Genomic DNA, 27175 nt, shown 5'->3' on the forward strand with positions numbered 1-27175 from the left:
GGGCGGCCGGGACTCTGCTCCTGGGCTCTAATTTATTCCTTCTAAAAGAAAAGAAAAACGCAACCGAGTCCCACCGGGGCACAGCCCGAGTCGGTGGGACCGGGACCGGCCGGGTTCGGTGCCGTGGGCGCTGCCAGGAGCGGGGCCGGGCTGCGGCTCCTTCCCTCGGGTCGGGCCGGCTGCTCTGTCCGCAGAGGCGGCTCCAGGGGGCTTGGGCACAGCGAGGGGCCAAAGCCCACCCGCCCTCGTGCTCGCCCCGGCCTGCGGCTGGGCGGGCTGTGCCGTGAGGGCAGCGCTCTCGGAGCCAGGCAGCCCCGCGGGTACCGGGCGGGCAGTGCCTGCCTGTGCCCCGCTGCCTGCACCCCCGGAAAGCCCCAGCAGCGAGGGGGGACCCCTCCCCTCCCATCCCATCCCCTCCCCTCCCTCCGCTCGCCCATTGCCATCCGCGGGGATCGACTTTGATCTCTCGCCGTTCATCACCGATCGGCGAGGGGCTGACACATGAGACAGGGGCACCACGGAGAGCAGCTACTCGGAGCCAAGGGAAAAACTCCTCTTTTCCCTCTTTCTCCTGCCGGGACCGGCCTGCCCGGGGTCTCCCCGGCAGCGGGGGCTGCGCGGGTCAGCTCGGGGCCGCCCGCCCGGGGCTCCCCGCTTGTCCCGGAGCGCGGAGAAGCTGCTGTCAGCAGCGGGGGACACAGCGTGCATCCTGCCCAGCCCCTCTTATCCCCCCGCTCCGCTCCGGACGTGCTGCTCTGCCGGTGTCTCCTCTGCCCGCTCTTTGCGCCACTTGTCCCCAGACAGCCCTGGCCGGGGCCGGTCCAGCTCCGCGCCGGGAGCTGCGGCAGCTCCAGCCGGCCTGGGCGGCCCCTGGCTCGGCCGGCCGAGCTCTGACCACCCCCCGCTCCGGGAACCGCACCGGCCACCCGGCACTCGCCCTCCGGAGCGAAGATGCTGTGAATTGTCTCCCCAAAAGCCGGGTGTATAGGCCCTCATCCCAATCTCGCTTGGAAAGCTTGGAGAGGATGGGGTTTGCGTGGCGGCGAGGCAGGGGCGGACCCGGACCGGGACCCAGGACAGGGACTGGGACAGGGACTGGGACGGGCCCGTACACCGCTGGCCGGAGCCGGGCTACGGGGGCTCTGGGACGCGCTGGGAGCAGAAGCGGCGGAGCCTTTGCGGCGATGGGAGACCCCGAGAGCGGCCCGGCGGCTGCCCCGCACCCCGGGGATGGTGGGGCGTGGGACGGGGAAGGGCCCAAGGCTTGCACCGCTAAATCTGCCTGCCGGACGACGGTTCACTGTGTGATCTCATGTAATGCAAGAGGATGATTTCCTTTCAGTGAAAATCATTATTTTGTTTGATTTCGCAGTTTTGTAAGAACTATTGCTAACAGCCGGAGCGAGCTTGGCACCCCGCGCCGGGACAGAGGTGACGACCGGCTACGGCTGCTCCCAGAACTGAACGAGACGCTCAGACAGGAAACACAATTGGCAACAGCCCCCCCTCTCCCCCCACTTACTGACACAGAGCTCACAGACTATCGCTGCCAACCGTTTAATAGACTCCTCTCAATATTCCCTTCCCTCCTCCCCTCCAGGGGAGTGTATAAAGCTGATTGTCTTTAATTCCAAAACAGAGACATCTAAGACTAAAAAGACGTTTTGAACTAAAGATAGAAACATCACTCTAAGACTTTCCAGAGATGCTGAGCGCTGCTGCCGGCCGGCAGATGAGTTGCTCCGTATTGAGGTGGGCAGGCGAGATGTGTTATAAGGATGAGCCAGGGCTTGCGAGATAACTGTTCCCAGCTGGTTTAGGGTTTAGTTTTTTTTTTTTTCTCCCCCGCGGCCCCCCTTCCCCATTTTCCCTCGGGCTGGCGCAGTGCCCGCCTGGCTCTAGCAGGCTGCTCGGTGCCGGTGATTGACAGACCAAGGTCAGGGAAGCTCTTCGGGGCTGGGGGTGTCGGGTTTCGGGGAGGACAGCTAAAACTTCCCCAGCACTCGCAGAGCCCTCGCTGGCTCCGCTGCCGCGCAGCGCCGTGCGCAGGTTCCGCGGGGAGCTCGTTCCGAGCGCCCGGCGCCGCTGCCAGCATCCTCCCTGCCTCGGCTCCCGGGGTCCCTTTTGTGCTTTATTCTTGTAAATCTCTATTTGGACAAGTTTCAGTTTTCTTTTCTTTTTCTTTTCTTTTCTTTTTCTTTTCTTTTCTTTTCTTTTCTTTTCTTTTCTTTTCTTTTCTTTTCTTTTCTTTTCTTTTCTTTTCTTTTCTTTTCTTTTCTTTTCTTTTCTTTTCTTTTCTTTTCTTTTCTTTTCTTTTCTTTTCTTTTCTTTTCTTTTCTTTTCTTTTCTTTTCTCATGGTGTTTCACTCCGTTAGGGTTGCATTAAATCTGAAGTTATGTGGGTACACACAGTAAATAGCTTATTGCATAATCCTGCATGGTGGGTTCAGGAATGTTGCATGCAGTGGTCTGATACGAACCCACACTGGACTTCTGTTTCATGCAGGAAGAAGAACAAGAAGGGGGTTAAAAAACCCTTACAAGCTCTGCCTTTTCTTGATTTTTAAATGGTGGCTTTCAGTAGTAAATTCTGAATGCAGCATGAAGTGCTCCAAAACGTTTTCTTGCTAATGCATCCAGGGCAGGAAAGAGCTGGTTTATATTTGTGAGCTGGTCCTGTGCATCACAGTGTGTGGAAGTGTTAGGAAATGGACTGTGCTACACTTGAGACCTAAGGTACTGCAAATCCTTTGCCTTAAACAGAATCGCTCCAATGTGGGCTTATTCTATTTACAGTTTTGCCACAATAAGGTTAGAATAAACACTGCAGTAAAGAGGGAAAAAATTACTCCACATCGAGAAAGTGACATGTTTTCTGTCCCAAGGAGCCTGCTGGTAGGTTTTAGAGACAGTTGTCCTCTGTCATTTTTTATTTCCCCTTTTAAAGTGTCACTGTTTCTCTTAAGGCACAGATTCAAAACACTGCATTTCCACTTTATACATGTGTTCTCTTAAAAGATTTGTTTAGACAAGGAAACCAATGCTAAGTGTTCTCACTTGAAAGAAATTAAATATATAGAATGATAAGCTGCTGCTAAAATATATAAAAAACACTTAAATTAATAATAAGAACTTGTTCTGAGGCAAAATTCAATTTTACTTCCTATTATGCAATCTTTGCATGTAAAGTTGCTTTAATGCAAAATAGCAGCTCATCAAAAATTCTGTTTTATTGGTATCAAAAATTTATGATATCCTGAGGCATGAGGGGCAGAGAGCAAGGTAGCAAAGCTGTGTCCTTTTACCAAGTTTAGTGCTTTCTTTAAAGAAACATCTCAAACTTATTTCTTCTGCCTTTTCCCTCGTTGTTGGAGGCAGTGGGTGAAGGTTTATTCCAGAGAAAACTCCACTGCCAATGTCACTGTGCTGCTCTGATACACCATTTTATCTGTACCCTCTCTGCAGACTCTGGCTTTTACAGCAATGCTAGGAGATCCTAGGAAGTGTCCAAATACAGAGCTGGGATTATTTCTAAACTGGGATGTTTTCACCTAGTATTGCAATAACGCACATGGACTGTAAATATATGGGCATTGCTTGTGCCTGTTTTTGTCTGTCGAAGCCTGCAACCTCCCTCTGATAAAATGTAAAGATCTGATTCTGCTTTAGCCTCGACTTTCCACTAATGAGACTTCATTTGTTTCCAGAAAGGTGCTCCTGGCTTTATAAAGGATATTAAACACATGGTGACAAGGGCACTGTGGTCAACACGATTTTTTTCTGAAATAAGTGTGGCAAGAAATCGGTGCCAAGCACCTGAAATATGCATTAATAAAAATAAACAGTACTTGCTCCTTCTCCAGCAGAAATTCAGGTAGTTTATTAAAGGAAGCCACTGACCTTTCACGGGGTTGTGGTGACCTGGCCAAGGTGAGCTGCAGACTGAGAGCAGAGCTCAGCCTGACAAGCTCCTCTGGGCTGTGCTCCCTGTCCTCCCACCACACAGCTGGAGCACAGGGCAGGATCACTGAGCACCAGAGGATAAATAGCAAGGTGGGAAGGCAGAAAAAGCCTCTCTAATACCGTGTGTCCATGGATCCTGTTTTGTTTCTTATGGAATGGAGCTGAAACTTTCCTGCTGGTTCAGGGAGCCCATTCACAAAAGAAATTACAGAGGGCAGTAAACCTGCCCCTTGCTCTTCAGCTAACTGCTTCTGCCTTGCTCCTGTGCTGGGCTGCACTTATTACCTAAAGCCTCTGCAAACATGAGAAAGGGAACATATAATTATAAACAGGTCTCTGAGCTAACACAGGCCCTCACAGCTTCCAGATCTGCATTTCCCCCCTATTTAAGGCAGCCAACAATTACAGGAAAAAAAAGGGGCTTGAGTCTGAACTGTCTGCTCATGCAATCCTGAAGGAAAGCTTTTACATTTCTCCTCTGTCTGGTCCCACTCTGGCTCGTTGTCCAATGCCATCTAGCTCCACATGTCGTATTTGTGCAACTGCAGTGGTAATATCAGCTCCAGCCTGCACAGTGGCTGAGGCTGATAAACTGAGTGCATTCAGGACATCAGAAAGAGAGGACTGCTAAACTCCTCCTGACACAGGCCATCCTTATTTTGATGTCAGCCTTGACCCCTGGATCAAGTGTTTTATTCTGGGTTCTGCAGTGGCTGCTCTGCACTGGTCTGTGAGCACGTGTGGATGGATCTCAGGGGCTGAAGAGCCCAAATTCATCAGGGCCAGCATTGGTCTTGTGCAGTGACGGGTTAACCCACTCCACAGAGGGATGGAAGGAGCAGCAAGGGTGTTTGTTAGCAGAAAATGGTTTTGGAAGGGTATTTCCAGATCCTCACTCCTCTCAAGTCAGGCACCCAAAAGAGCAGGGTATTAAGCAAATACCTGAGAGCCTATAGGGCTACATAATAAGTGACTGATACTGAAGTCAGATAGACAGACAGGAATAATGATAATAACAATAATAATAATAAACTCCATGGCTTTCTCCTTTGCAGTGTTACCAGAATGCTCTCAATGCAGTGATTTCTGTCCTGCTGCATGGAGATTAAAACCATGGGGTGACACAAAAGAAAAAGAATCCTTAAATAGCAGAGAAGTTTAAATTTGAAATAAACAGACCATATAGTCATGTTACTCAGCTCAATAATTAATGAAATAGCTTGGGTAAAATTTAAAACAAAGCACAGGCATCAGCTGATGTCTGCTTCAGAATCTAAACCCAATGTTCCTACTAAAAAGTCATGTATCTTTTAAAAGAAACCCTTTGCCATAATCTGTTTTCAATTGAAGTCTACAGTAAATATATAAAGATTACTGAATCACAGTGTTTACAGATGAAGCAGTTTAAAGGTGAAGTTATTTTTGGTTTAAATCTTCTGTGCTTTAAAATGAAAGGCATTTTTGGAGTAGCTGCTGAAAAACAAAAATACCGGAAAAAAAAGAAAAAAGAAGAAGATGAAATGTGGCACTGTGAGGGTTAAGCAAGGTCCTAGGATCCAAGTAAATATTTATATGAGTGCTCAAAGAGGGGGGAAAAATCTCAATATAACCAAAATATAAATCATGGTGCTTTATGTTAGCTGTCAAATTATTCTAGCCCCTGCATTCCAGTACTCGCTCTACTGGTAATGTCACATACAAGATGTGGGCTTATGCCCTGGTGCAGGTTTGGCAGGTAATTAAAGTCAGTTGCATGGAGGTTTACACAGACTCCCACCATCCACTGAAAGACAAACAACCTGTTAACTGGGAGAGCTGCAAATGTGCAGAGCTGGATGGGAGCAGGGATTCCCACAAGCAGGGGGGAAAAGCCTGGCTCTAGGGTGCTGTTTTGCTTCTTGTCTTCAGTCTGAATTAACTCTTTGGGGCCTCTGCAGCTCATTGCACTTTGCAGAGGCAGTGAAAGCTGGGTAGCAGTGGAATCAGCAGCCAGGCGTTTGTCAGAGGGAAAAAAATAATAATAAAAGCAAACCCTGAGGGCAGCTAGCCCTCGGGTCAGGTTTGCCTGCATTCCTGACCTGGGGGAGACTATTCTTGCCAGAAATCACCTGCATGATTTAGTCTTCCTGCTTTGTCCAGCCTCTCTAAATTGGAGACTCCAGTCACAACAGGCAATTATTCCCAGCAGCTTCATGTGCAGCCTGTTCCCCAAGCTGAGAAGCTCCTGGGGGGACTGCAAATGATGCTCACTGTGCATCCCATGGCCTTTGATGGAACTCCTTCAAAAAAGACAACCAGAACCAAACTCTGGAGCTCCTCCGAGAGGGAGGGTTTCAAACCCGCAGCCCTTTGGTTTTGCTGTGGCTGTCAGAGCGCTGCCGTGTCCCTGTGGAGGATCTTTGCCCCGCACGTCTCCGGGAGCGGGCACAGGGCTGTGCTCCGGGGAGCGGAGCGCTGGGCAGCCACACCTGTGTGCCCGTGAGAGCCGTGCCAGCCCCAGCACCGGCACAGCCTGTGATTCAGCCCGGCATTAGCATGGCACCGAGATGACGGTCCTGCCCTGCGGCTCCCTCCCCACGCCTGTGTCATCCCCACCTTCAGCCCACAAACACACGGGCTGGGGCAAAGAGTAAATCCTGCCCCGCATGGGCTGCGTGTCACCCTCGGCAGGCTTGTGGAAGAGAAGCCCAGCTGTAACGGGGACACCCGTGTGCAAGGAGAACCCAGCAGCAGCATTTCACCGGGGCCAGGGAGCAGCCACCCTCTGCTGAGCTGCCAGAGCACCCATTCATATTCATTTAACAAGTCTCTTATGCTAATCTCTGTCTACATCCTTTCTTATCTTCTAGTCATATACAAAATCAGAGAGCAAGGCCCTTCCTGAATTAGCCCAGATTCCTGTTACTCAGCTTGGGAAATGCTGGGTTGAATCCTGACAGTAAGGGGAAAAACCCTCCAAAACCCCAAAGCATGCAGAGATCAGCTTTTGGAATTGCTTAGGACCATTTGTCTGCCTTAATCAAATGGTGATTTGTCTGTCTGATAGGAGTTTAGATAAAGTTTTCAGCAATTTGCAGTAATTAAATGTGAAAGGGGAAGAAGCAGAGGGTTTCCAGGCAACATGCTACAGAAGGGGAGTTTTGGAGGAAGGCAGAGAACCCCTTGTTAAACATCTGGCAGATTGCATGGAAGGTAGTGGTGATTTCCCTGCTCTTATGAAGTTCCCTGCTTCCTCTTCACTCCCTGCAAAGATGTTCTCCTCCTGTTGTTAAATTCAACTGGAAGAGAAAGAGAATCCCTGAAGAGCAGGAAAATATTTTCCAAAACAAGATATTGCTTTTGATTACAACAAGTGACAGATATAAAAAGAAAAAAAAAAGTCCCAGGGAATGACACTGTCACCTCCTCCACAAGGACTTTGCTCCCATGTCAGAATTATGCAAGGTACAGTGCAATGCTCGGTATATTCAAGACAGTTGTCAAGAGCAAAGTATAAACATTTCCAGCAAATGCACTTAATAGAAATTTGTTTGCCAAGTGCTGCAGCCTCCTTTCTTGGTTATGGCAAGGAAAAGACCTTTTTCATTAAGCAGGAAGAAACCCCCCTCCCCCTCCCAGTTAAAATCAAAACAAACCAGCTTTGAACATAAAGCTTTTTCTGGTGTTTTGCTTTGTTACCCATCGGGTCCAACAGCAGTGGACCCAAAATCTACTCAAGTCTTCCTATCATGTATTGCCTTTCATAAATGTTATCTGTGGGAGAGCAGCCCCACTCAGAGATGGTTCAGAGCTGACCAGCAATGGATGTGGGGAGTGAACCTGCCACTGTGACCTGAGGGGAAATGCAGTGAGGGCCCTGTTGTGCATGAAACACAAGCACATTCCTGGAAGAACAGAGTCTGTGGGAATTTGGACATTGGACTTTGCTGGGGCTGGAGGCTGACCCCAGCCTCCAAGGGGGGTTAGGTGCTTCTGCCAGGGGATAGCTGAACTCGGGGAAGAGATAAATCAGCAGCAATTAAGCTGTAACCAGTATCTGCCTTTGCTTGAATCACTTGCTCCACCCTGAACACGCAGTACAGCAGGGCTGGAATCTCCTCCAGCCAAGAACTTGGGACTCCAGGGAAGGGGTGTGTTCCTCTTCTGAGCTAACAACTTCATTCCAAAAGCAACCACAGTTGTCTTGAGCTACTGCTGCCAGTTCAATATGCCTTTAGCAAGAAACAGAAGCTTTCTGTGAATGAAAGGGGCCTGGAGATGATGCTGCTGTTTTAATTAACTAATATACCCTATAGATTTATGCTTTTTCCTTGAAATCTCAATTGGCTTCTTTAATTGCTGTTCTCAGTGACACAGTTTAATTCCCCCTCCCTGGCCTGCACTTGCCTTTTCCCAGGGCACTCTCACTGAGAACACCCACGGGAGCCCTCTCTCCTAGCCTGAGCTGTTTCCATTAGGGAACCTGCTGATGACTCCAAGATGAGGTTGGGAAACCCTCCCTGAGTGTGTCTCTCCATGCTCCCACATGACAGAAGTGTTGGTGGGAGGTCTCTCACCCAACCTCCCACTCAAAGCAGGGCTGCAGCCAACACTGATCAGGTCAGCCATTTCACTGAGTCCTGAAAAGCTCCAGGGGTGGAGGTCCCACCACCTCTCTGGGTATCTGTTCCGTTCACATTCTCCTAATTCCATTTCTAGGAACTTGCCTGTCTACAAAGGAACTCTTTTCCACCAGCAGGACAATAACTCCAAGACACATTGCAGTATTCCTCATCCCCTGTCCTTCAAAGATCTGATGACCCAGAAACACCCAAGAACCTGAGCACCTATTATGGAAACTAGGAAAATGAAACCTTCTGTTTAGATTCATAAAAGCCCCAGCAGGCTGGAGACACCAGTAGCATTAGCACTAAAGTTCTGCAGGCCCCTGGAGTTCTGCCCCTGGGATGGCCAGGAGCAGATTGCTGCCTCTCTCAAGCTTAAGTCTGCTTCACATTCATGAAAATCAGGTATTTATTCTGCCTGTCCTGGCTTTAGGCTCAATTTGCTAAGGTGTTCTTAGAGCATTCCAATCAGATCTACCAGAGGTGGCAGCAGGATTTATGTACTGAGTGCATAGATAACACCCCATCTATTCACCTGGAGATGCAGCTTTGCAGCCTCTTTCCTTCTGTCTGGCTCAGGCTCCTCTGTGCAAAGCAGAACAGCTTTGCCAGGGCACAGCAGGGAAGTAACGGTGCCAGGCACCTCTGGAATGGCTGTTTGTGTCTCTGGGAATGGCTGTTTGTACCTCTGGGAATGGCTGTACCTCTGGGAATGGCTGTTTGTACCTCTGGGAATGGCTTTGGCACCTCTGGAATGGCTGTACCTTTGGGAATGGCTGTATGTACTTCTGGAATGGCTGTTTGTGTCTCTGGAATGGCTTTGGCACCTCTGGAATGGCTGTTTGTACCCCTGGGTGCTGGAGCAAACCCAGCCCTTGCCTTCTGCCCCCCAGGCCCCAGAGCTGGGGCCTCTGATTGAAAGGAGAGCTTTGGATCCCCAGCCTGGGAGAAAATTCTGCAAGTGGCAAGGAGGCAGATGCTAAAAAAGACAGATTGGGGTGGATAATCCCCATGGGGACATGATTTAAATTGTTACTTCATCTCTTACTGGCTAGCATGGGTGGCATGGTTTTTCAGCTGGTGATGGAGTCTGAAAAAAGTTGCAAGGGTTTCAGAGAAAATGTCAGTGTCCTAATATTTTCATCAGCAATTAGAAGCTTCAGTAGTGATTTAATTGTCAACCAGTCCACACAGAGAAGGAAAAGTCCCACAGAGGAATAACCCAATATCTACAGATTAGAGGAAGATGAAATACATGCCTCAAAACACTGAACTTTTTGTCATGATAAAGCTAAAATAATGGGTGATTTAAACAACTCACAAGGAGTTACAAAGGTCTAATCTTTCACTTGGAATCTGAAGGGAAAGGATTGGATATTTTTCCAAAAGTTGTTTTAATCAAATTAGGAATTAATCCTGACATGTCCTAGGGTCTGTTATACATGTGAAATCAGATTAAATGCTCACAGTGGCTTCTTCTGCTCTTACAATCAATGAAAAAAATGTAATTGCAGTTCTAGTGAACAGTGAAGAAATATACTGCTGAACTAGAGGGGAGGCTAAAGGACAGATAAAAATATTATGAATTCTAGAACTTATATAATAGATTGCATTCACTTCAGCAAGAATTCCACCATTGTTATTTTTTTCCACATTTAATTTAAAGAGGCAATATCCTTTTAAGCTTTCATTCTTCAGCAGGGTAGATTAAATTTAAAATAGAAAAGTGCTGCAGAATAGATCTGGGGATGTTCAGGGCTGGAGGACAACTTAATGAAGCAGAAACTGAAATACCATACGTCTCCAATAGCTTTAATTTATACAAATATTATCTTTGTGTCTTTCATAACATGATGCAGAGGAGCTCAGAGTACAGTGTTATTCCTTTGCTTTTCAAGATAATTTTATCCATTTTAGTACCTGGGTTTGAAACCAGCCCAATTCAAACCAAAAGAGCTATAAAGGTTTTTTTTCTTTAATTGCTGAAACAGGGTTGCACATATAAAATCAATTTAATGGCTGGGAAAGGCTGTGGTGTATAAATGGGGATAAGTGCCAGGCTGCCCAGAGTCCAGTGCTGCCCTGGGAATTCTGATGGTCAGTGCTGCTGGAGGGGACAGGGCAGGGCAGGGGCAGAGCTGTCAGGGTCCCTGCGATGCAAACTGGGAGCTAACCCTGGGACTCTGCAGATCCAGCACATCCTGCTCAAACTGCTGGGCTTTCTAGGACCAGAGGGGGTGCACCTTTGTGATTTTTGGACCTTTTCTCACCCCAAATTCAGAAACAGGTAAATGGGGCAGTGGCCCCAAACCTCTTGGTGCAACAGACCCAAGAGCAGCAGCAGCAGCAGGAGGGAGCTGGGGCTGAGCCCCACTTGGTCAGGATTTCTTGCCTGGTGAAGGATTCTGAGCTGGCTCACAGAAAGGTCTGGGTGCAGTGACACCAACAACCCCAGCACAGGGACAGTCACAGACAGTCCCTCTGGGGTGGCTCTTCTTGGCCAGGGATGAAGGGGAGTGTCACCAAAGCAGGGCACTTGCTGTGCTGTGGTCCCTGGAGCTTTCCTTGTCCTGCACAAGTGTGCAAAAGTGGACAACACTTTTAGGTCCAAGGCAGTATTTTTTGGTGTACTCAACCTTCCAGATATTTTGGGACATTGTATACTTCATATACCCTGCTTCCAACTTTGAACTTTTGGTTAAGGCAACTTTATATAACTTAGTTTTCATTTTTGTGGCATAGAACAACATCTTTTACTGATCTCTGAAATGGACTTTGAAACTTAGAGAGCAGGTATCTAATGTCTAGTACCTTATTTATTCACAGATGTTTGAATCTGCTCAAGACATGTAAAACTGGGCTTTTTTTCCCACTCAATGTGTTAGAAGTGGGGAAAAAGAGAGAAAGAAAAAACATGTTGCTGGAAGACATCTTCCTTCTGAATAAAAGTAGAGTTCATTAGTGAAGAAGGTTCATCTTTTCTTTATTCTTCATGACATGCATTTTCATGGTTGGTTACAAGTCTGGCATTGCTTCTTCCTTCATATGCTGCCAACAGTTTTCTGTGATCTTAATTTTCCCCCCTCTATGAAAACCTCAGGAAAGAAAGTTCCATATATTAACCTGCAAGCATTTGATTGACACACAGATTAATGTTACACAATTAAGGAGTGTTATCAGGTGAGTGCTTCAAAAATCACAATATTTCACAGGCAGGCAGGTTTCCTGACACCACTGTAAGTAGAAATACTTTATAAAAATTATTTAGAATCACCATCCATCATCATGAGAAACCTTGTGTTGTGCTAAAATAATTGACAGCTTGATAGCTGCAAAATGTTCCCAATCCAATAAAATACATAGCATTTCCAATAACAACCCTGGTGCACATGGATTTGCAGTAGTTACCAATTTATTATGAAAAATGATGGAGTTCTAATTTGCGAGCAACTTGAATATATTTCAACTGCATGGTCAGTGTCCTTCAAACCATCTCTAATCCAGTCATTTCTCTCCTGAACAAACGAGCCATGAATATGCATGTGAGATGGAGCACAGCATGGGCTGCTCTGCCACCTCACAGCCAGAAGGTCACGGCATAAATCTCCCTGGATGCTGAAAATTCCCTCCACCTCAGGTAGGCATGGAGCAGCTGCCCAGATTCCTGCACCACTGAAGAGAGGAGTAATTGGGTAGAAAACCTCATATATTCACCACCCCATGGCTCACAGGGATGAGAGAGGAGCTGGAATGAAAGGATGGGGTGGGAAATGGGAAGTTCATCAGCTCCTTGATGTGCACCTCGTGCTCTGCCTCTTCCAGAGGAGCCACGGCCTCTTCAGCTGCCCTTGCCCCCTGATCCCTTTCAGCTGGGCTAGACATGGATCATCTACTCCACATCTCATGCAGGAAACACTTCTGGGGATCAGCAAAAGCCCAGATTGCTGCAGCAGTCAGCCCAGGTGCTGGTGGTCAATCAGCCAGGCAGTGGGCTGGGGTCATGGACCACCCCAGCCAGCCTCTGCCCCCTGCTCTCTCTGCTCCAACCTGCCATGTCCCCTGCCCTTTCCATCCATCCTGAGATGTCTGCAGGCACAATGAGCAGAATGGGCTTCTCCTCTACTCAGGAGAATCAAAAACATTGGAAGATGCCTTTTTTGCCCATGTACCTCCTTGGCATCCTTCGAGTTGTTTGCAGTGATTTGTTAAACGGGTTTAAGCTACAGAGAAGATCTGACATTGATAGGGGCAAAGAAATAAATGCTAATAAAAGCCTCAACAACAAAAAAAGTAATATACATTACTGATTTGGACCTAATCCCTCAGCTACAAGCACACCAAAAGCACTAGGTAAATTTTTTTGATTTTTAATCTCAAATTTTATAAAGGAGAAGTACCTTTGGACTGTTCTTATTTGTTTGTTTGTGGTTTTGTTTTTTGTTTTGTGATGTTTTTGTGGGGTTTTTTTTGTTTTTCTTTTAGTTTTGCTTTCTGTTTTCTTTTAAGACAAACATTTGTTTTAAGCAGCCATCGAAACATTTGCAGCAAGGTTCAAGAATGAGGGATTTTCTTTCCCCACCCTGTTCCCAGAATTAACAAGAGAGAGAAGGAACATAATATCCTAGAGTAACAATTAACCTTCAGCCACTTGCCTGTCACACAGCATATGCAGATGCAGGAGGGGGAAAAGTCAGTCCAATGCACACTGGAGCACTGTCCTTTCCAACTCTTGCCAGAGGACACAGGTTTATAAAAGAGTCCATGCTAAAACTGGACCAAATTCTGCAAGAGGCTGCTGAGACGCAGAGGTAAATGTGGTCACCCTTCTTCAAGGTCTCACTGCAATATGAGAACTTTCAACAGGAATTTTCCTAACACCTGGGTGATTGAAAAAATAGCTGTAATTATATATATAACTCACTATGTAATTACGTATTTTACCGTGTATGTATATAGCTATACATATAGTTGTACATATAGTAGTAATGAAAATTGTTATCACTCACTTTGCAGCTGACATTTTTCTTTAGATAAGCTCAGCAAACTTCAAGAACTTCTGCTTGGCCCCCAGAAAACACAGTTCAGGTTTTCCAGCAGTAACCTAGGAAGGGCTCTGGATAGCTTTTTGACATTAAATTTCTGCACAGTTCAGCAGGGAAATCAGGATCTGAAACTTAAGGACCAGTGTGGATTCCCTGTCTCCTGCTCCAAGTGGTATTGTTGCTCTGCTCTCCAACAGCGGAAAAACTCCCACTGTCCAAATTGTAGCAATTCTTGTCAGAAGGACATTTTTGTTTTCAGAGACATGCTTTGTTTTTCCCAGTGTTGTACACAGTTGTTCCAAGAAAAGAGATATTACAGTAGGTTGTTGCATTATTTAGATGGTATGCAGAATCCTATTATAATTTCCAGGGGGAAGAAGTCCAACACCCATCAGAAGACTAAATATATCCACTGGCCTTAAATCCAGGAGTGGGCTGCTTTCAGCACTGCATGAAATAAACCTGGGCAGGTCAGGCTGGCTTTTTAAACCCCCTTTTCTTTACCCAACCTGCCTGAGACAACTTCACTCAAATATTTTCTTTCACACATTGCTGGCAAAAGCATCAAAACCCTCCCTGGGTTTATATTACTGCTGACAAATCACAGTAATTCATGATCAGAGCTACTGTAGTTATTCAGAGCAACTAGTGCAGCCACGGGGGCTGAGAGTGACTGACAGCACTGCAAAAATTACCTGCTAGAATTTCTTAGAGCTGCCAAGTAATTTGGGTTAACAGCTCTTTCCCTTGAAGAAGAACATTGCTAAAGGGTTGGGCCCATGGTAGCTCAGCTCTGGATCAGCCCCAGCAATCAGGGGAGCAGGGTGACCAGGATTAAATTGGCCACAGGCATCTGTGGTGTTGAAAAAGTTATTGTCAATGGAAAAAAAACCCCAAACCCAACATCTGTCCAAGCACCCCTGGTTAATGGAGGAGTTTATTCCTGGCAGTGATAACAAACAGGAAAATATCCCCACCTTTCCAAAGCCACCTGCAATATCCCATGGATGGGGATGAACCATGGGAGGCCCCTGGGAGGGGAGAATCCTCACAGACCTTGCTGCCACAGACATTTCACAGCTGACAAAACGACACTGCTCCTCATAACAGTGCTTCAAATTCTGTGACACACCAGTGCTCAGAAAACATTAATAATCTGCTGGTGATGAAAAGTCAAACATCCAGCATCATCATTTGAAGTTATAAACACCAGTTCTATCCAGAAGACATTTCAGGGCCTCTCAAAGTTTAACCAGGTTTCAGAATTGCTGGACAACAACCAGTCACAGCCTGGATTCTTTGTTCAATTTTACCTTCCTTTTTCAAGGGTTTAATGTTGCTGTATTTTGATCCTTCACATTTTAAACCCTTGGTTTTCAACTGGCAGCTTCTGGCTTTTCCAATAAGTGTTTCCAATAGCTTTACAAACTGGTGTATTGTCTGATAGACTGCACCTCCAGAGCCTCCCTCTTTTTAGAGGAACAGAGCCGAGACTTTTATTCCAGGCTTTGCTTCATGACACAAGGATCTTTTGTGGGCACTTTTCTCTTTTTCTTTCTAGGATTCCTTACACTAAAATAGAAGTAACTTAAGAGAAAAAAAGGTACAAGACTTCTTTGTGTATTCAGCTTGCTAACTGTCATGATTTTATGAGGAGTCTCCTGACACCTGGCATTTTTCTTAAAACCCTAGACCTTGGAGTCATATGGATATACCAGAGTTCCAGCATTAATTAAGAGAAGAAGGTTTCCAGCCAACATGGATGTGGCAAAAACCTGAAAATGGTGAACCCTGAGAATAGAAGAGTCCTTAAACTGCTTGTAAAAAAGCTCATGTTTTAGGAGGTAAAATCCTAATTTCTGGAGGGAAGGGAGGCGTGGAGGTTAAAAAAGCCTTGCCCAACATTGAGTTATGATCCCCCTGCCCCTGCAAGACATCCTCTGAAACTCAGCCCTCTGTTTTTATTGTGTAAGGCTAATTGGAGTTAGAAGCCACCCAAATCTACAATAGGAAATGAGATTTGGGGAAAACCCACACCCAGCAGACAGGATTAAAAGCAGTTTCCTTGAACCCCAGCCCATCTCTTGCAGACAGATTGTCAAAGTTTCAGGTGTGCTGATTCCATTCTAAAATTTCAAATTATAAAGTGAAAACAAGCAGAAACACAATACTGTCCCTACCTCAGCTGACAAGTTAAAAAAGGAATTAGAGAGCTACTAGCAGGCTGTAGGCTGGCACTCAAGCCTATCCTATCTGAGCCCTTCCAGCTGAAGGATTTATAACATCTTTCACACTGCTCCAGGCGCCTGAGAAACTCTCTTTAAAGACAATTGCTGCCAGTCTCTCCTTCCACAGCTAGGCTTTTCAGGATGAGGGGTTTTTTTGGTTACTGCAGCAAACTCTTTCCACAAAGCTCCCGTGGGGAAGCAGAGAGTGGATAATCCAGATCACAGAACAAGCCTGGCTTAGCTAAGTATTTTTTCCCGTGTCATAACAAACATTTGATAACAGTGCAAACCTGCATAAGCAAGTCAGCCCATGGCAAAAAGAGCAATCCACTGCAGCTGGGTGGTTTCTGTGGTGCAATCCCGTGTAACCCTGCTTCCCCTCTGGCAGTCCTTGCTCCAATCTGAGACACCTTATAAGTAAAACAAGTTTGTGAGGCCCAGACAAGAGACCACTTTGTAAAGTAACTTGTGTGTGCATGACTTGAAAGAGCAAGAAAGTGCTCTTAGGACACGTTATTACAGGAGCTGGCAGCAGGTAAAGGCTCCTTTCCTGTTTCAGCTGGTCTATTAGTAATGTGATTGCAGCACCTCAGATGTCAGCTGTGAATTAGGACTCCCCTAGACCTAGAGGTGTTCCTGATCCCTGTGTGTGGGGAGTCTTCTGAGCTGTGCAGATAAAGCAGCTTGGCTCCCCAAATGCCTGGCACGCAGTCAGAGCTCTCAGGAGAGCCCGGTGGCTGTTCCTGTGGCCAGGGAGGTTCCTGTGTGAGCCCTCACTGCTCAGCTGGCTGGGAGGCACCTGCATGTGGCTGCAGCTGAGTGCAGCAGCAACACAGCCTCTAAAACCTTGCAAGGTCCGAGTTATGCACCAATCCCAGAATAAAAACTATTTTGGTTTTGTTTTTTCGTTTTGTTCTGCTGACACTTTTGGATTTTGCAAGCGAGCCCAGGGTGGGTTTGTACCACACAGGAGGCATCTGCTGTGGCAGCATCTCAGTCCTTTGCAGCTCCCAGCCCTCTGTGGAGCTGTGCCCATGGGCTGAGCCATTGGAGCTGCTCTGCCTCCCACCCACCTGCCCTGGGCAGTTTGGGCAGCTCCTCACCCTGCTCAGGGTCTGCACCACGGCAGCAGAGATGTGGTGCCGTGCCTTTGGAGGAGCTTGACCTACTTTGGAGCAGGATCCAGAGTTTGCATTCTTCCTCCCCACTTTTACCAGCCGTGGTTTATGTAGGGCCTCCAACACCACTCATTAGAGGGGTGGCAGCAGCTCGGCTGGAATATGCTTCCCTGAGATCAAAGCACCATGCAAAAATCCCATATTCAGTGTATTTAGTAGAGATCAAATAACATCTATAAAGCACATGAATTTTTTTAACTCTACCGCTCCTACATTGAGCAGCTGCTTATCTCTTACATTGTGAAGACCTGCCTTGCAACTACAGGGAGCTGGGGAAGAAAGAAAAGGCATATTTCACAGTTTTTCCTTTTCCTGACTTTCTCTCCCATCCTTCTTTTAGCCCCAGCAAGCAGGAAACTAAAGGAGCACGAAGACTCTCTGCACCTGCTGCTACTTCTGTCACCTCATAGCAACCAGACAACTTGTGCTTATGGAAACCCCACACGTGAAATATAATAACCACCTGCTCAGGGAAAAAAAACCCAAAAAAACCCAAAACTAGGGCACTGTATCTGCAAAATAAGAGTTTTCTGGCCAGAAGATCCTTGCTAAAGAAACCCACCCAGATTTCCCAAGCATCCCACTGTGAGAAGACACTCATGGGCTGTTTATATTGTTACAGCAGCCACCAGTTCTTGCCCTTTACTCCAGCCCTGCTCCATGGACACGGGCTGTTTTCCCTCATCAGCTCATCAGACTGATTAAGATGAGAGACTTTATTTCCTTCCACTTTCCTGGAAGGTTTGCTGTAGTGTCTGCAGGCAGCAATTTGGGGTCCAGACAGGCTGGGAGGGCTCTCTGAAGGGCTTTTCAAGGCTGTGCTCAGCATATTAAACAGTCACTGGTGGAGGTTTATGGCAGGATTTTCCAGGTAGGAAAGGGTAATATCATATGCTATGGGAAATTTAAGAAGGGGAAGGATAATTTGGTAAATAATTTATACAGGCATCCACTGGGGAGAAAGAATAGTTATACAGTTAAAATACTGGCTTTGTACACAGCTCTTGGCCTTTGGCTTTTCCAGAGGCTTCCTCTACTACCTCTGACAAAAATTACTCAGAGAAAATTGTTTTTGAAGCTCTTTAGGCAAGACAAAATAATGAAGAAATTGCTTTGGAGACCTGTCTTGCATTCGTGCCTGGTTTCCCGTAAGTAAAACCGAAAGCAATAATGCTGCCTCTCCTCCATCCATCCCTGTTGGTGTCTCCCAGGGTGGGAAGTGCTGCTGGGGACAGGCTGCACTCTGCAGCAGCTGCTCTGGTCAGGAGGGGCCATGCCAGCCCTGCAGAGTGTCTGGGAAAGGAGCAGCCTGGTGGCACTGCCAGGCACAGGCTGAGGTGGGCACAGCACAACCTGCAGCTCTCCAAGGGCTCCGCTCTTCCCAGATCCCTGCAGCTCCTGGTGCAGGGAAAGGAGCAACTCAACAGGTTTGGGAGGAGTTTGTGCAATTGTTTTTTCTTGATTCCACCTGGTCTGAAATCACTCAACAGTATTCTTTGATGGCTGGGAGGGAATAGCTGAAGTCTTGTGAATAATCTTTACTGAAATACTCCAGGTTGCTCATTTTAGCATATCAATTAATTGAGACATTTGGCATAAATTCTGTAGCAATTCTCCCCAAAGACTTCAGCAATTCGATCTCTTTTTTTTTCTAAAGCACTGTATACTTTAATTAATAGTTTTTATATTTTAGAATAGCCAAAGGCAAGCTTCTTTAACCAGAAAAATGTATATATTGACACACCTTTGAGGCAGTAAACTTTTCTGCATATTAATATTGAACAGAAACTCATTAATTAGGCAGTCTCACACACACACACACACATCTTCTGATAGAATAAGTGCATTGAAAGTTTTATATCACTTGGGACAAGTTCTGCCTGGAGCAAAGCTGCAAAGTTAATGCTCTGTATTAACTGCAGCAATCAACCCCCAAAATGGCTGCATCCCTCAAGGCCAGTCATTCCATTTGATCAGGTTGCAAAGCAAATTAGCATTCTCTTTGCCCTGGCTATGATGTTTCCTATTCTTTTCATGAATGATTTATTAGTGCCCCCTGTCCAGGATGTGCTTGTTTTACCATTCACCTTTCCAGGGATGTTTGTCCCAGCAAAAGGTGTCCCCTGGGGTTTTGGTGCTGCCTGGAACCTGCACTGGGTGCTCCTCCCTGTCTTGCCCTTGCTGTATGGTGACAGGAATTTGCCTCTTGACTTCTTTCCCACTCTTCTTCCTTCCAGTTCTGGCTCCTTTATTTGGATAAAACCCCCTTCTGCAGAAAAGCTTCAGGGAGAGCTGTGCCTTTGCAAGGAGGTGACAGCCAAGGGCTGCAGGGGTGACTCAGGAGCTGATCATCTTGGATGGTGTCTTCAAAAATGCTTGGGAGGGAAGCACCAAGTCGCACCTGGGGTGTTTGTCACGTCCCCTGAGCTGTCCCATAGCACCTGCAGGGCACAGTGGCTCCAGGAATGCCCTGTGGGGCTGGCCCCATCTCCTGGGCAGAGCTCACTGGGATGCAGCAGGAGTCCCTCAGTCCCAGGGGAGCTTGTCCAGTCCTGGAGTCACTGGAAATTTCCCTCCATTCTGCACATTAGGTACAGCCAAAGAACATCTGCTGGAACAATCCTTGTCTTGGGGCTTCTTCAGCTGCTTCCATTTTTCAGCTTTTTTGAAGATAGCTGTAAAATCCAGCGCTAAAAGGATGTTTTCATCCTCTTCTCTCCCAAACCTCTGCACTGGCTTGAAAAGGTTCTAGAAAGACAAAAGTCCTCCCCACTTCTCTTTTCTCACTTCCTACTTCATGAAAACCTGCTCTCAGTAAAACCCTGCCTGATTTCCAGGAAAACTCTCCTACAAGGTGTGGAGGAGACAATCACTGGCTAAAATCTGAGTCATCTTTCCCACACATTCCTGAGCTGAATCACTCTGGTAATCTCAGCAGAGATTTGTTTTTATTCTTTTTCCTTTTTTCTTCTTCTGGAATTATTGACAAATATGTGGAGAATGGATGCTAATGAGCTCCACTCACCTACTGTACAGACCAGATGCCTCATGTGTTTTAAGAGAACTGAACTTCAGGAGGGCTCTCAGCATGAACATGAACTTCATCAGCTATATTTTGACTGCCATGTAAACCTACACTGATTTTCATGAGTTATTGCTTATTTTCATCTGTGCAATCAAGCCTGAAATCAAATCAGTGTCTTCTGATGTCCAGAGAATGGTGACATGAGAACTGGGCTCATTAGCACTCATGGGAGATGCTGGTACAGCCTGGGAAGAGAACGTGCAGCTTCTGACTTCTTAAAATTTAATGACACAGTTTATAGGGCTTTGATCCTCTAAGTTATCTTTACTTACAAGCAGACTCATGAAAGTCAATGGGACCTATTTAGAATATAGAAAGTTAAACAGAGCAGTCAGCCTGTGCAGGATCTATAGCAGCCAAACCAATATTGCCTTGTACAAATGGCATAACATTTTCTAAAAATTAATAAATGAACAAATTGCTTCCTTATCAACAAACATCGAAGGCAATTGGATTCTCTGTGGCCATTTTGAGTGTCCCTCATGGGCAGGGGGGAGCTTTCAGCAATGAAGGTGAATACATTTATTTTGTATTTTGAGCTGCTCTATGCATCTCTCCTGGTGGCTTAGTTTCTCTTCAAGATGCTTGAGGATGGGTCAATAAGCCTATAGAATTGCTATAGCTGTCAATGAAGTGCCTCTGGCCATTTTCATAGGTTTTAGGCATAGCTTAATTTATTTGAGTGAAAAAGGTGCAGGAATGGAAAAAATATTCCTTGCCAGCTAGAGTTATGCCATGGGCCTCTCCTCTCCTCTCCTCTCCTCTCCTCTCCTCTCCTCTCCTCTCCTCTCCTCTCCTCTCCTCTCCTCTCCTCTCCTCTCCTCTCCTCTCCTCTCCTCTCCTCTCCTCTCCTCTCCTCTCCTCTCCTCTCCTCTCCTCTCCTCTCCTCTCCTCTCCTCTCCTCTCCTCTCCTCTCCTCTCCTCTCCTCTCCTCTCCTCTCCTCTCCTCTCCTCTCCTCTCCTCTCCTCTCCTCTCCTCTCCTCTCCTCTCCTCTCCTCTCCTCTCCTCTCCTCTCCTCTCCTCTCCTCTCCTCTCCTCTCCTCTCCTCTCCTCTCCTCTCCTCTCCTCTCCTCTCCTCATTCCATTCTATTCCTATGCTCATCACCAAAGCATGTGGGACACTTTGCTCAGACAAGCAGTTCATTTATTGAATATTTTATCCTGGGGATAAGCCCTGGAACACATCCTCTGGAACCAAGGGGTGCTGTAGCTCCTGTCAAAGCCCAGGGATTTCACTCCTTTGGTTGAATACCAAACCCTGGCTCTGCACAAATGACGACACCAAATCCACATTTAAAAGGGGCTGCTTGCAAAGGTAACACTACAGTGGTTCCCATGGCAGTTTTATTTTGTTCGTTACTGAGGAGAAACTCTTTCCTGGTGTCTGACAAGGTAAAAAAATGAATCATTATCTGACAGCTGGATGGTACTTCAGATTTTGTAGTCACCTACTACAAACACCAGGGTAATGATAAATCCATCAGCTCTGCTTTTTTGGGTATCTGCTTGTCTGTGCCCCTGCTTGTTCCAAGCCTGTCCCTGCTTGCCCTCGTGTCTGCTGCTCAGACACAGAGCTACAGGCTGAGGGTGCAAAGGCACACTGCCTTTCCCCAGTGCACCTGCAGAAAAAAAAAGGCTTTTCTTGATCTAGGCAAGGCAGGTGGCTGACCACACTTAGATGAAAAGAACAAAATTAAAATTATTCTACTCCTTTGCTCGAAACTTGGCATGGAGTGGCAGAGTGAGTTTCACACACAGGACATTGCACTGGGCTGGTCTGGAGTTTCCAGAGGTGCTGATGGACCTGGATACAGCCAGAAAGGTACAGCCAGGCTCTGACAGCTCCATCCCAAACTATGGTTTGGAATCACAAGTATTCAATCACAAGTTTTTCCCCACAAAATATTTTGCAAGTAAGCAAACAAAAAGGCGTAATTTTTACTTTTTCTGTTATTTTGGAAGGAGCTCTCCAGTTACTTAAAAACAAACAAACCCAAAGCAGAAAACATCTAGCTTCTGGCTATTTCCAGTGTTTTCAAATTTTTCTTTCAGTTAAGGGAATAATTTTTGATGTTGCTGAAAACCAAACTGTTTAGCTATTTGCTTTTTTTTCATAGTTTCAGCAAAACACATTGAAAAAAATTTGGCTTCCTCTGCATGCAGGTTAGGAACATTTTAAAATTCTTAAATGCTTTGAGGGAAGAAAAATCCCTTTGTACCCAGCACAGCCATCTGCCTGCTGTAGTAATACTCATTTTCTTGCCTATTTTACCCCTGTCTTCCATCTGATATTTGCACTGATTCTAAGAATCTCTGGACAGGGACTTTACTGTCCTTTACAATCATCCAGCACTCTCAGTTTAGGGTATTACTTTCATGTAGATGAGAAGTAATTATAATGGATCTGAAAATGTATATTTAAGTTTAACGGCTATTTAAGATTCCCCATTCAATTTCATGGAATAATTAGCAAATCTATAGAGAGCTCTAATTTTCAGTCTTTTCTGAGGTTAATTTCTTCAGGGTTCAATCACAGTGCTAAGTGTATTTTCTAGAAGCTTCTAGAAACATTTTTCTTGGTCATCCCTCAGGACATAAGATTTTCCTGGCCTTGATTACTGGACTTGTCGAAGCTGAATGTAAAAACCCTTGGGGAAAAAAAAATGGCTAAAATGTCCAGCAATTCCTTTTAGACACACAGATTTTCCTCAAAGTATTCAAACCTAGAAATATGAATTTTTCTCCCAAAGGAAAATGGAATTTTTAGCAGGACTTCCTGACTGCTGCTGGTGGGGATGTTACAGGGACAGTCACCACTGTGGCAGTTCTTTGATGGCCTTTGCTGAAAAGTAGGAAGTAGTAAAATGCCTAAAAACATAATTAGTGTCTGTGAAGTTTTGATCAGTACATTAAAACATTTGAATTTTTTTCAACTATTCCAGGTAATAAAATCTTCCTAATTACAGCAGGCTGAATATTCACATGGCACATGGTGAGGACAACCCAGCTCTCCAAGACCATGAGGCTGTGGAACTGGGAGCAAGCTCATCAGCTTCAACTTGATCATAGTCATTTACTAGATAAATGCAATTAAAAAACCCAAAACTATGGTTTAAAAAAAATAAAATTATAGAATATAATCTATTTGTCCCTAATATCCCTTGGACTTGTTACCCAATTTCAACCCATTTGTCAGTGCATTGAAAGATATTAAGTGCTTGTAAGTCTCAGGAAAAGAGGTGCCTGGGTTCAGGAAAATGATTAAGGAAAATGATTTTGTCAGTGCTCCCACTGAACCTGCTGTATGAGCTCATCCCCTGTGAGACATCAATAAATCGAGTCAGTCAGTCCTGAGCTTTATGTCCAAGGGCTACGCTGGTTCTGCTGCTCACAGGACTCTCCTTCTGAGAATGATTCATCTCATTCATGCCCTCCTACACACACAGGCACTTTCCCTGCTCTCACCACAAACACTGCTCTGCAGGGTGATTTTCTGCAGCTGCCTGGATACCCTCATGATCTCTTCTTTTTCTGTGTCCCCTTTATCTCCAGGTAGCAGGCATCACCTCTTCCTTCCATCCTCCCCTGCTCTGATTTTATGTCATCCAGCTCTTCCTAATCCAATATTCAATTCCCAATCCCCTTCATTAAGTAGTGGTATTAAGGTGATTGACTGTGCATATGTTTCCTTTCTATGTGGTCATATTTAAGTTTTGCCAGCAAATGTCCCCAAAATACTGTCACTGTTGCTTTAATGCATTTTCAACACTATATATTATTGCTTGATCCATTTTTAATTCCACTTAGGGCTCAGCTCTGCAACTTTCCCTTTGTGCATGTAAAATTTTTCTGAAAAAATTAGAGTATCTCTCTTTAGGGTCTATTGATTTGGAAATCACTTTCTTATCAACAGCAGGTACAAGTGAAAAATTATGTCAGACCTCTACTTCTGCTTGGATGACTTAGAGAACATTCCTCCTACCAGTTCTTTTTTTTTATTTTAGAAAAATACAGGATAAAACTTTTTATGCTTCAGAAGAAATGGGGCAGAGGGCAAAGGTGCAAGCTGGCTCATGGTTGAACTTCCCCAAAATGCAGAGGTGTGGGTATGCCTGTTAGGGACACAAGGGTTAAATCTCTTATAGGGATCTCTGGTTTATTTTTCCCTAGAGCTTGTGTTGTTTCCTCTTATATTTCCTCTCACATTTTCATCCTATAGTTTGAGGTAAAATCATCCTGAAGTCCCCCACACCCTCCTTGTCATCTTTGCTTGTTGTCATCTCAGCTCCTCTGAACCTTCCATTGTTGGAAACCCACTTCCACCTTCCTTAGTGCCTCTCACCTCTTTTGCACAAGCCTGTGACCTTCTGCCCTCCTGGCTTTCCTTACTCACCAGGCTTTGGCTACATCAGATGTTGAAATCTCCTCTGTGTGCAGAGGCTGTGAGTTCCCCTTTCCAGGTTGTCATGGCTCTTGTAAGAAAACAACCCGTCCTGTTCCTACTGCAAATTGCTGTGGGACCATTTGGGGCAACCCAGCCTTCTTATCTGAGATCAGATTAAGGCTAGAACTAAAACACTGGACCTCAGACTCTGGGGATCCTGAATCCAGATTTGTGTATTATAGCAAGATGAGAAATCATCAGGCAGATCCAGTTTTATTCCACTACTATCTGCAGTTTTAGTCATACCCAGCAACTTCTCAATACCCTGTACTGAGATTTTCAGTAAGAGCCATCAGTGTGCTACAGGAAAGGACCAGCAAAAATGGGAGTCCTCACATCTCTTGAATGGCCAACAAAGTTTAGGTTAGATTACTAAAACAGGCCTTCCCAGGAAGGTGGCAGCTGCACAAGCAGCAGCAGAAGGCAAAGGATTGCACAAGGTACCCACATGGACCTCGAAGAAAACCTCACCTCAGCTCCAAAAAAAGGAAACAGATTAACCTTACAAACAAAAAAAGCTTGTGTGTCTGAAGTGAGACACACAAAGAGAGGGAAGCTGGCTTTTTTTTGTAATATTCTTTATTGGACAGGAAGTACTCTCTAGGATTTTCAGAGACTCTCATGAGGAGCTGGGGTTGTAACATCCTGAGCAACTGAGTGCAAATTCATGTTTCTCCTTGTAGCCTTCTCCAAGGACAGCCTATTTGCTTTTTCACAAAGCTGTTTTTTTTTCCTGCTCCCTCTGCTCTGGGCTCCTCAGGGCTGCCCCTCTTCCCTTGCAGCCAGGTCTGCTGTCCACGTTCTCAGGACATGGCTCCTCATCACCTCCTGCCAAAACAGTGATTTGCTTGCACTGGTGCTCATTCCCATTGCAACACCACACTGCAATCCCCAGGAGCAGTGTCTCCAGAGAGCTGTACAATTTTAATACAAATGTTTGTAGAGTGGCTGTGCATCTGAAGGAGCAGTGCTGGGCTGGGTTTGGCAGATTTGCAGGTAGCAAGCTTGGGTGGGTATGGATTTCTGCCTGAAATTAATCCATCCCAGAAGCGCTATTTGAAGCTTGGGTGTCAGAGCAGATTTTGTTGAATTTTAATATTTCCTGTGACTTACACATCTCATCCTTGCCCAGTTATGGTTTCCTCTGCTCTCTGGAACGATACCACCTTCCTCTCACTGGCAAGTTGTGGCTCTGTGAACATGTTAAATCTCTCATCCCATTCCAGAGTATTTTCAGCCCTCCAGCAAAGTGTTGGTAATCTTGTCACCCCACATGGTTTGAGCTTCCAACACCCGGCAAGGGTGAAAAAACTTGCCTTGTAACAGCTCCTCGTTAAGGGAAAATGGCATATGACACACCCAGGGAAACAAAGCACTGGGTAACACACGTTACAGGCACATTTAAAGTGTTGGTCTCAAACTCCAGCGATTGTGGATTCTGCAAAAACGTTTCCATCCCAACAACCCATCCCAGAGCTAAAGGCATTGAAGCAAGGTGGGAATCATGAGGACACCCTGGGTGAATGAGGCAGCCCTAGAGGCTGCCCTATACCTTCAACATTGTGTGATGAGATAAGAAAGAAAGAAAATAAAGTAAGCAAAGTGTGTGGGAGGCACATTTCTAGTGGCAGTGACACGGTGGTGTTTGGGAAAGCTCGTGCACGTGTGGCTTCATGTGCAGTTATGGGGAACGTGGTCCTTCACTGCAACTGAATGCAGTCACAATCGGCAGGGGGAAAGTGTGGGCCTGGAGATTCCAAGTACAAAAATGCCATTTATACCTCTGCTGAGGGAAAGAAAAAAAGGACATTAAACTGCAGTGGTTCCTGTTTCTTGGCAGGAAAGGTAGAATTTTGTCACAGCACAAATTGGTGAATCCCCTTAAGGCGTTATTGCTCATGCACCAACTGCCGTGAGGTGATTCCGGCTTCTTTGGCAAAGTGACCACTTTCTGTAGACTCTGCTCTGTAAAAATAAACTGAATGGAGTAGTTCTTTCCCTTCAGATTTTTCTCACTCAGGAAACACCTATGCCCAAATCCTCAGCTGGTGTAAATCTGCAAAGCTCCTCCAATTTCAGTAATGCAATGCCAAGTTCCTCCATCAGAGAATGTGACCTGTTATTTTGGCTGAGCCTGTAAATCACCAATTCTGTGTTTTTGGACCAATTGTTAGGTAGCTAATCCTCCAATTTGCACATGTGGACAGTCTGAACTCTCCCATGTGAATTTTTGCCTGAGCAAAACTGCAGCCAACACAAAGTGAGTGGGCAAGGCCTAGGTGTATAATGCAAAGCGTGCAAACGTGGAGGCTGAGTTTAGCTTTTCCCCAAACACAGCCCTTTAAATCCCTGCAATCTCCTCATACACAGAACCCACACGCTGAGTCCCTCAAAAGCCACGCTCACCAAAACAGCTGTAAGAGAAGAAAAGACAAAGAGGTGCATTGTGGAGGCACAGCAGTCACATCTCCCCCTCTGCTCCCCACCCTGAGCTGGCACATGCTGGGAGTCAGCTCTCAGGGGAGCACAGGGAAAACATACACTCACTGCAATGACTCAAACAATCCCACCCCCTTAAATCCCATAGGATTTTGGTGGTTTCAGTGTGGGACTTCCTTTCTATTCTGGCT

The sequence above is a fragment of the Catharus ustulatus genome, chromosome 17 (genome assembly GCF_009819885.2).
Source record: "Catharus ustulatus isolate bCatUst1 chromosome 17, bCatUst1.pri.v2, whole genome shotgun sequence".
NCBI classification, from domain to species: domain Eukaryota; kingdom Metazoa; phylum Chordata; class Aves; order Passeriformes; family Turdidae; genus Catharus; species Catharus ustulatus.